The sequence below is a fragment of the Mustela erminea genome, chromosome 17 (assembly GCF_009829155.1).
Source record: "Mustela erminea isolate mMusErm1 chromosome 17, mMusErm1.Pri, whole genome shotgun sequence".
In the NCBI taxonomy this organism is placed as follows: Eukaryota; Metazoa; Chordata; class Mammalia; order Carnivora; family Mustelidae; genus Mustela; species Mustela erminea.
In genome coordinates this window covers 20,195,444-20,205,964 of record NC_045630.1, presented here as the reverse complement: position 1 = coordinate 20,205,964, position 10,521 = coordinate 20,195,444, and the positions used below count along the sequence as shown (strand labels likewise).

The following is a 10,521-nucleotide window of genomic DNA, read 5'->3' as shown; positions in this document are numbered from 1 at the left end:
ATCCAGGAAGAGGCCAGTAAATATATATATATTTTAAGATTTGATTTATTTATTTGACAGACAGAAATCACAAGTAGGCAGAGAGGCAGGCAGAGAGAGAGGAAGGGAAGCAGGCTCCCTGCTGAGCAGAGAGCCCGACGCAGGACTCGATCCCAGGACCCTGGGACCATGACCTGAGCTGAAGGCAGAGGCTTTAACCCACTGAGCCACCCAGGTGCCCCTCCAGTAAATATTTTTACGAATGAAAGAATAGACGAAAATGGATGGATGGCAGGATGGAGCGGCTTGTATTAGATTCATTGGGAAAATGATGAAAAGGACAATCGGGGATTCTTCCCGTCAGAAAATTTTTGGTGTTGATGTCAGGCCTCTGATATCAGGGGTGGCCTCTCCCTCTCGAGATGGTTGAGAAAGCTGGGATCTCTGAGGAACAGGCTGCTTCTTCTGGACGTGAGGGGGAAGTTCTGGGAAAAGTCCGGTCTCCTCTTCCCAGAGGTTTCGCTGGATGTAGGCCTGTGACCCAGGGTCAACCCAACTGCTGACCTTGTCAGCAACGGGGGTCAGGCTGCGAAGGTTTCCGCAGCCCCCAGGGTTGGCAGCCGCCCCCTGCCCCCGGCAGCCGGCAGCCGCTGTAACAGCCTCATGGTGGTGAGAGAAACACACAGGTCTTCCATTGTGTGCGGGAGAGGAGGCTGCGGCCGGGGGGGTGGGGGGTGGTTGGCCCAGACAGAGCGCAGATATGCATGAGGGGAGTCAGCCTCCACCATCAGACAAAGGCCCGGCTGTGTTAGAGGCTCCCTCAGGGAGTCCGATGATCAGGCTTGAGTTAAGGCAAGAACTTTCTCTGAAAATAAGAGCAGGTGCACGGAAGCCAGAGTGCCAACTCAGGAGGCTGCAGGAAGCAAAATTGAAAGGCCTGGAGTGGCTGGTGGTCAAGGTCACGGTGTCACGAAGGAGGCTTTGGGAACTAACGGTGAGGAAGGCTTGGGCTTGGTTTTAGGCCCCTGGACGAGGAGGCTGTGAACGTGGTTGGAGGAGGCAGGCAGGGGATGATGGTGTTGAAAGAGAACGTGGAGACCAGAAGGCAGACGTCTTGGGTTTTGAATTCAAGCTTTCCCAACTAGCAGTTGACTGTGAGCCCATTCTCCTTCTCTGTGCCGGGCTCTGGCCCAGGACTGTTGGAGACGGGGGAGGAACAAGTGGACGGGCTCGGAAGAGGAGCAGGGTTTGGGACCTGTGAAGGGCTGGTGCATCCGCGATCGACATTTCCCTGCGCCTCATCGTGGAGCTCAATGAATATGGAGCAGCGAAGCTTCCAGGCTCAGAGAACCCCCTTTGGAAGATTCCCCAAATAACACAAAGGTCAAATGGGTCCCACAGAACATGAAGGAGCAATGATTTCCTTTCCTGCAGCTCCCAGCGTCAATTAGAAAATCATACAAGTTTGGGGCCCCAGCATGATAAATTGGGGTCAATTGAAAGCCCTTCACCGCCAAATATCTCATTCTTCCTGAGGTGATGATTCAAATAACAGACATTCTGAAGGAGACGAAAAATGTGCTTTGGGAAAAAGATTAGATTCCTCTGCTGAACAATAGATCTAGTATTTTTTAAATGACTGAGAACAGCAAAGATAAAACATCCAAACCTACCTCATGAGTTAAGCCAGCAAAAACCAGCCATTGCCAATATCCAAGTGAAGTGAGCAAGACTTTAAACGTAAATAAACATCTCAGAACGTCATATTTGGAAGGGACCTTTGAGGATAGCTATAGCCCAACATACTCATTCTACAGAGGGAGAAACTAAGGCCCAGAGAAGAAGTTACCGTCAGCCACAGAAGAGGCCATATTCAGAGTTTACTGTCTCCCACGCTGAATGAGGCCCTGACTGCCAGGGGTCCACACGCGGCAGCTGGCCGGCTGCCTGACATCTGGCAGGCCATGGACTGATCTACCAGCATTGGGGTAACATTCCTCTCCTTCTCCTGGGTCTATTGGTCATGGTACTGTCCAGCACGGGAGGGCACATGATGCCTGCCAGCCCAGTTAAGGGGCTGGTCTGGGGTGAGCATACGACTCAAATAAACCCATCGGGTCTCTTCTTGGAATTTTTATATGGGTGGTTCCAGAGCTGCTGAGGTCATGAACACGTCTCTCTCCCTGCACACAGGAAGCTATTTGAGATAGGAGAGAATGGGACTACTCTATCTGGAAGGGAGAAGATCCAAGGTTAGAGAGCTGATAGGCAGACAGGCAGAAAGATAGATACATACACACATAGAATGAAAGAACCCTACACTTGCTAGTTCTTTTGCTTGAGCTAGCTTGAATTAAATTTCTGTCACTTGCAGGCAAAAAAATTGTGATTAATATAGTGGAAAAACCCAGGGCTCTGTGACTGTGTTAACGATCTCAAGCAGATACTTTGGTGGTAGAAGGTAAAGAAATGAGAAAAACTAGCTGGTCTTCTACCACTTTTCTATCACACTTTAGTTAAAATCATTTTCAGATAAATATTGAGCCACTTCAACAAGTCTCTATACGCTGAAGTCCAGGTTTCATTTGCTTTTATAAATGTCATCCTCTGTGCCCTTGAAATCTCCTGTCCCTTTGCTTTATCAATTTTTATTTAAAAATTTTAAAAAAGATTTTATTTATTTATTTGACAGAGAGAGATCACAAGTAGGCAGAGAGGCAGGCAGAGAGAGAGGGGAAAACAGGCTCCCCGCTGAGCACAGAGCCCGATGTGGGACTCGATCCCAAGACCCTGAGATCATGACCTGTGCCCAAGGCAGAGGCTTAACCCACTGAGCCACCCAGGTGACCCTAATTTTTTTTTTTTTAGTGTAAACCCTATGCCCAGTGTGGGGCTCAAACTCATGACCCTGAGATCTAGAATTGCATGCTCTACCCACTGAGCCAGCCAGGTACCCCCCCCACCTGCCCCTCTCTTTTTATGTTCTTTGGCTCATTAACTCCTACTCATCCTTCAAAGCCCTGCCCTGTTCTCCCTCACTTATTCATTCATTCTTTTAGCAAGAATTTATTAAGCCAAGTTTTGCTCTAAGAGCTGGGGATATGACAAGGAACATAACACGCTTTCATTCAACAGATTCCTCTTGAATGCGCGGATCCCAGCACGCAGGTAATCCAGTGGTGAGCACACAAGACAAGGTCTCCGTCCTTGTGGAACTTGTATAGCATTGGGAGATAAAAGATAGAACTAATTTAAGATTAGGGTGTGTGCTCCTTTTATCACCATCCTCCTCAATAGCTCTTACCTGTGTTTCCTACAAGTCTCCAAGGAACTTGGGGAGAGAGACTGTGTCCTTCAATTCCTCTCTTCACCGGTAGGGGGCCCAGGGGCACCTCAGTGCCTGGTCTGCGCCCAGCAGTGCTTCCTTATTCATTGAGGATGCCGCCCAGTTAGTGGGGGGATAGCTGCTGTGGGAGGACGGTGCCTCCCCGAGCTCTGGTGGCCTCCTCTCCAACAGTGAGGGGAAAGAGGAATTTAATGAGGCTTTAAAGAAGACAATAAAGAATGTTCAAAGGCATGGCCTCTGGACTCAGCAGTTTATGAGAAGTAAGCCCAGTCTCTTCGAACAGCTGTGTAATCTCTGAAGAGAAGCAGAGTTTAATCCCAAGCAAAGGCTGTTGGGGGAATCCACGGGCCAGGCTGTGACTGTCACCATTATCTAAAGAGGCTGTCATGGTTTCTTGCCAGCTTTGAATGAGGGAGGTCCAGGGACTGGACGGTGGGGGGCACAGGCAGGGCCAATGCTGGGGGTTCCTGGGTGCTGAGAGGGGCTGGACCTGTAGTGCCCCTGGAATGAGAGCTGGGAAGGCTGTGGAGTTCATCTGGACCAACCCCTAATCTAAGTGAGAAGACGGAGGCCCAGAGACTTGAGGCAGCCTGACCAGTGTCCACCAGCGAGGCGCTGGCAGAGCTAGGAGTTCCCATGGGTCCTGCCTCAGCAGCAGACAGGGCCCCGTCTGGTCAGATGTGGGAACCTTGGCTGATTGCTTACCCTACATAGACAGTTTTCAAGATTTGTATCTGGCCCTCTTTCTTTCTTCTTCCTTTCTTCTTTCTTTCTTTCTTTTTTTAGGTTTTTTGCGATTTTATCCATTTATTTTAGAGAGAGAGACAGAGAGCACAAGCCATGGGAAGAACTGAGGGGAAGGGAGAAGGAAGAGGAGAGAATCTCGAGCAGACTCCACACTGAGTGTGGGGCCTGATGTGGGGCTCGATCCCGCAATCCTGAGATCATGACCTGAGCCAAAACCAAGAGTCAGACGCTCAACAGACTGAGCCAAGCAGGCGCCCCTGAGCCTCTTTTCCCCCCCTTCTTCCTCCTTCCCAAGACGGCCAAATACCTGTGTGTGCCGGGCACCCCACGGGGGCGGAGCATGGAGATGCCCAGGTGTGGCTGAGTACTGGAGAGCGGCCACTCGGTACTTGCCACTCAGTGCGGTCAGGCAGGCTGCACCATGTGCTCTGAGTGCACGGGGGTCACGGTCACCCAGCTCATCGTGGGGGCGTCAGGGACCGTGTTCTGGAGGAGAGGGTGCTTGTGCCGAGTGTTGAGAACGAGATGGGGACAGGCGTTCAGGAAGTTTTAAGCGGGAAAGGGAGACGCTGGGAATTTTGTTTCAGATGAACGACTCTGGTGCTGATGTGAAGGGTGCATTTAAGGGGGTGGAGACTGGCAGGGGAGAGCTGAGAGAAGGGAGAGCTTATGAGGGCCCCGAGTTGTACGTGGGAGGCAGGCAGGCAGGGAAAAGTCAAGAAATAGTTAAAAGGTAACACCAGCAAACCTGCCGGTTAGTGGTGGAGTGAGGCGTGGTGGGAAGTGGACCGAGGGGTGAGGCTGAGTGCTCAAGGTGACCTTGACCATCCCTTGTCGGGTGGCTCTTCCCCAACCTCCAGGCTGCTGGCTGGAGGTCTCTCTACGGACAAGCACTGTCCTGTCAAACCCAAAGCCCCCTCGATCCTCTACAAAAATGTCTCTGCCTTTTCATTTTCAGGTTTCGGTCCGTGGTCCCCTACCTACCCTGTCTTCAGGCTCCAGTTTCAGCCTTTTCTGCCGGAGCCACTCTGGTCCTTACCGTGGCCGAGCGCATGACTTCCCTTAGAGCAAATGCAACTCACTTGACTTTTCCTGAAGCTTAATTTAAGAAGTGCGTCTAGTCACTTCCCGGGGACTGGTTGCTTTTCAGCCTGAGCAGTTGAATCATTTAAAATTTAGTGAAGCTCAACGAACATTTACCCAAAAATTCATTATTTGCTAAGACCCCGGAATCCAGCAAGAGCATGTCAGTTTCTGCCCTTGGGGAGATCCCCATGTGTAAGGGAGGCCTTCTCTGTTTCTGAACAGCAGGCCCCTCCATTCGGGGATTTTGTCCCCTTCCTCTCGTGAACAGAATGGGGGAAAAAAAAGTGGGTTCAGAAAACAAAATTAACAAACAACAAAACTCTTAATTATTTGTTCTCATGGGTCAAAGTTCAACACGATCTAGGCTCTGACAGTAAGTCTGTTGTAGAGAAAACATTTTCAAATTTGACTTTCGGTTTTATCGTAGGTGCTCGATAAGTATTTGTGGGATGAATGAACGTCTTGGCTAAGAAAGCATTCATTGCAATAGGTCCTGTAAGACGTGATTGGAAGCAAGGTCTGGGAGGTGCCCCTTGGCATCCCTGGCACCTGTCACTGGGTCCTGAGCTCACAAAAATTCAGGGCATGCTGGGTGGGGGAAGGATCAATTATTATGATCACATTCTCCATTTATAAAAATCAACATTACTTTGTCCTGAGTATTTAAAGTAGGTCTCTCCTGCATACTGAAATCTTGTTACTGTAATTATTCAAATCAATTCAGCATTACTGAGAAAAAGTACGGATTGTTCAAGGAGGAGAGGGAGCCATTCCTAATTCCCTAAGTGTTGCAGTCTATGGGGTAGTGGAATTGGGGCCAGTGGGCTGGAGGGTGGCAGTAGTGTGGGCTCTGGGTGTCAAACAGGCCTGACACTCACCCCAGGGTGCTACTTCTTTCAATCACTAGTTTATCAGTGTTGCTGCCTGTATCAGTAGTCAGCCAAGTAGTATCCAGTATACGGATATCTTGCATTATGTGAAACCGTCTGCTGTTTGCTGCACATTGGAGTGCTTTCTACTTTTCAGTGATTAGGAACAGAGCTCCAGTGAACATTAAAAGTGCAAGTCCTGGGGCCCCTGGTTGGCTGCATCAGTTAAGGAGCTGACCCCTGATTTCGGCTCAGGTCATGATCTCAGCGGGGAGTCTGCTTAAGGATTCTCTCTCTCTCCTTCCCTCTGCCCCTCCCCTGGCATGCTCTCCCTCTCAAATTAAAAAATAAATCTTAAAAGGAAAAAACAGTGCAAGTCTTTTTGTGGGCATATGCTTTTCTTTCTCTTGGGTAAAATACCTAAGAATGGGATTGTTGAAGGAAATGATAAGCGGATGCTTATCTTTATGAAATTCTGCAAAGTGTGCCCCCTACCATTTTTGTACCCCCAGGGGCGATGTGTGGAGGTTCCAGTTGTTCCGCACTCTTGCTAACACTTGGTATTGTCCACTTTTAAAATTTAGTTTTAGCCATTCTGGTGGATATGTAGTGGTTTTTCATTGCAGTTTTAACTTGTATTTTCCTAATGACTAATGACGTTGAGCATAGTTATCAAATGTGCACATATATTACATTCATCTTTATCAGATTATATGTACTTTACACACATTTATCACAGTCTGTACTTTTTTTTTTTTAAAGATTTTATTTACTTATTTGACAGAAATCACAAGTAGGCAGAGAGGCAGGCAGAGAGAGACGGGGAGGCAGGCTCCCTGCCGAGCAGAGAGCCTGATGTGGGGCTCCATCCCAGGACCCTGGGATCACGACCTAAGCCAAAGGCAGACGCTTAATGACTGAGCCACCCAGGTGCCCCTAAACATCTTTATTTAATCCAAAGCTGTAAAGGTTTTATCCTTCAGTTTTCTTTCAGAAGCTTTATAATTTTAGTTCTTACATTTAGTACTATGATCCATTTCAAGTTCATTCTTGGGTGTGGTTTGCAGGAAGGGCCAAAGTTCATTTTATGCGCTTGAATGTCCAATTATACCAGCACAGCTTATTAACCATATATGTGTGGACCACTGCTGAACTCATATTCTGTTCCATTGATCTATCTGTTTGTACTTGTGTGTCTGTACTCTGTGTGTTCAGGACCACACTGTCTATTTTTGTAGCTTTACATTAAGTCTTCAAATCGGGTAGTATTAGTTAAAAAATACCTTTGTTCTTTTTTCAAAATTGTTTCCCTATTCTAGATCCCTTGCATTTCTATATAAATTTTGTAATAGGGTTGTGAATTTCTAAACAAAATCTACCAGGATTTTGATTGAGATTTCTTGTACCTATATAGAAATTCCTTGCAACAAATTAGAGGAATACCATTCCTAATTGCCATTGATTTTTGAAAGAAGCTTTGGCGTTTCAGTAAACTGCCCAATTTTCTCTTGGCTGAGTGTTTAGAGCCCATGCTTCTCACCTTCTTTTCTGATCCTGGGATGCAATGAAATGAAGCCTCGCTCTGGTGACAGAAACACCTGGGAATGTACCCAAGGCTGCAGGGGCCACCATTTTGTCCTGAGAGGAAAACCAGTTTCCTCCTCCAGGTGAACTCTGTGTCTATGATGTGAGGTAAAACCTCACAACTTTGGCCCAAGAGAAGCTGTTTTAGGCATTTCCAAACAGCCACCCTTCTTTGTTTGTCCAGAGCAAAGTTCATGTGGTTTTGGAAAAGTCCTCTTACTCATAGCCCAAGAACACCACAGGCCCCAGGAAGAGAGTATTCTGGGAGACGGTTGAAGAGAGGCCCAGAAAAAGCTGAGGCAGAGGCACAATCTTCTGGAAGGTTCCTACCACCGGCAAGGGTGGTCTTTCAGATGGAAAATCCAGAGTTGGGGCCATGTTGGCCACACAGCCAGCTCCCCTGGGAGTGGTACCCTCAGAAAGTTGAATTTCAGCAGCAGAATTGTTGCCTGTTCTTTATACCGCGAATTGTTAGCAGGTTCTAAATGGACCATTCATCTCTCCTTTCAGCACAGAAGGGTCTCACAACTCCAACTACCACCACTGGCTTGAATGTTTCAAGTCAAAACATTCCCGAACCACAGCCCTCGGGTGAGATGCAGGGCTCGCCAGGAGTTTGGAGGAAAAACAACCCCCACCAGCCTGGAAACCGCTGGGTACACAGGAGGCTGGGTCGTCTTGCTCACAGAAGCTGGGAGCCTGAGCATTTTTACCAGTTAATCTGATAAAGTCACCTTCCCTCCCCAATGCTTGCCTCCACTTCTCCTCTGTCCCAGGAAATAAGCCCATTCCCAGAACTAGGGGCCTCAGGAAGCAGGGTACAGGGCACAGAGTGGGACAGCTTAGAGCATCTGTAGGACCTGAGTCACTCCCTAGTTGTAGACAAAGAAGAAGAAAAAGAAGGAGAAGGAGAAAGAGGAAGAGGAAGAGGAGGAGGGGGAGGAAGGGGAGGGGGAGGAAGAGGAGGAGGAGGAGGAGAAGAAGAAAGAAAAAAAGAAATGAGGCTTTTGTAATGTTCCTAGCCCTGCATTCAAATCAGGAAGCAATGGAGCAATGCCAAGTCCCCTTCAGAGGCTCCTAGGTGCACCGAGCAACTCTCAGAACAGGACGAGTGGTGGTGACTGCAGGAAAGCCAGCCCCAGTCAACCCTGGGAAAACCAGGGTCCCAGAAGTTTCAGCTCCTGAAGCTCCGGTCACAGCCCAGCCCCCATGAAGGAGATCCATGAGGTCCTAGTGGGCCCTTGCAGCCGGCAGTGCTATCTGCAGGTGTTGCTTTCTGGGAAAGAGTGTCTTCATCAAGTGCTTCGAAATCTAGGTCTCAGATACCAAGAAAGTTTTGTGGGCAAGATCTTGTGTATGTCGCTGCTACTCAAGCTGTACCAGAAGATGGAGAAGGCATCCAAGGAGATGGGCGTTCACCGCAGCCTCGCCCAATGACAATGCCATGGACTTCCATGGCTTTTTCGAGTACAGTGATTTCATGTTGGAGCTCTGCTGCTGGAGATCTCTGGGGAGGAACGCACTGGCCAAGCCTGGGGCTGCTACTACCTCCTTGGATGCCAGGACGTGTCTTGAAACTGGGGTCATCCCTGGGACCTCAAGCTGGGCTAACTCTTACTTGGTGAGAATCTGGAGGAGGAACCAGGGGATTCTGATTGGCAACCAAAGTCGAGTATAACAAAGAGAGGAAGAAGCCCCTAATAACAGAGCTCCAGAAGTGCCTAGCAAGAGGGCACGGTTCGGAATGTGTGAGTCATGTGTACCTCGTCAGTGGGCAAACCACCTTTTGAGATGTCTTGCCTCAAAGACACCTAGGAAGAATGAATGGTGTATTCCAAGCACATCAACCCCATGGCCGCCTCCCAAGTTCACAAGATGCTTCGGACGAAATCCCACTGCCTGTCAGACACATGAGCTGTTCAATGACAAGTTCTTTACTTCTAGCCACATCCCTGCCCTTGTCCCCTACCTGCCTCACCATTCCATGAGGTTTTTCCATCGTTCCCAGCAGCCTGGACCCCAGCAGCCAGAAGCCTCTCATAATCCTCAGTAAAGACAACAAGAACCCCCAGCTCCAGCCCCCAGGGAAAGAGGAATCAGAGGTCCAGGAGACCAGTGGGGTGGTAGACAGCCCCCCTTGGGGACATGCTGTGGCAGGGCGTTAATGCCTCCAAGACCTCGGAGCAGGGACTGGTGAGGCAGGACAAGGCTGAGGATCCTGCATCCCCATCTTCTGAGGCAGCAAGGTAGGGGACTCCTTGGACAAGGACAGCCTGGGGCATCAACCGTGTGACCACAGTGTGGGGGTGTGTTTCGATTACATGACTCATGCTCTGCAAGGACAATGACAGCCTGGAGAACGTAGAGCATGAGGACACAGAGTCCTCCCTCGCCGTGGGCTCCCGTCTCAACTCCTCGATGAAGAAGATCCCCCACTTTAAGGGTTTCTGAAACCATGGGGGCGAAGACCTGCTGCAGGCAGGCCCCGAGACCGCGCCCTGGGATCTGCTAGTTCACCGTCGTGCGCCTCAGTCTGGCTCTTTGCTCATCTGCTTCCAGGGCCAGGCCGGACTCACCCTGTTCCCACTCACGGCAGCCATGACCCACCTCGACGAGAAGTGGGACTTTCTTAGGCACCACCTGAGCGCCCCCCACCAGGGGTACCCCTGCCCCCAGGGGCCGGCCAGCCTGTCCCACTGCGCCTGCGCGATGGCGGGCAAGCTTCGGAGCCCATGCCCAGCCGCCAGCGGCCTCAGGGCCTCCTCACTAGTCCTCCCTCTGGACTAGTGCCCCCCTCACCCCCACCAGCACCTTGGGCCCATATGGGTTAGCTCTCACCGTGCTTTTTTGGTAGTGTGCCCTCTGGCCGCGATCGGGAGAAAGCGACATCATCCTGCAGGTGGGGGTGCT

The 10,521-nt window shown here is 49.8% G+C and overlaps 1 pseudogene; it reads left to right on the top strand.

Moving 5' to 3' along the window:
- Positions 1-739: 739 nt before the first annotated feature.
- LOC116575899 lies at positions 740-10,062 on the top strand (annotated as a pseudogene).
- Positions 10,063-10,521: the final 459 nt, after the last annotated feature.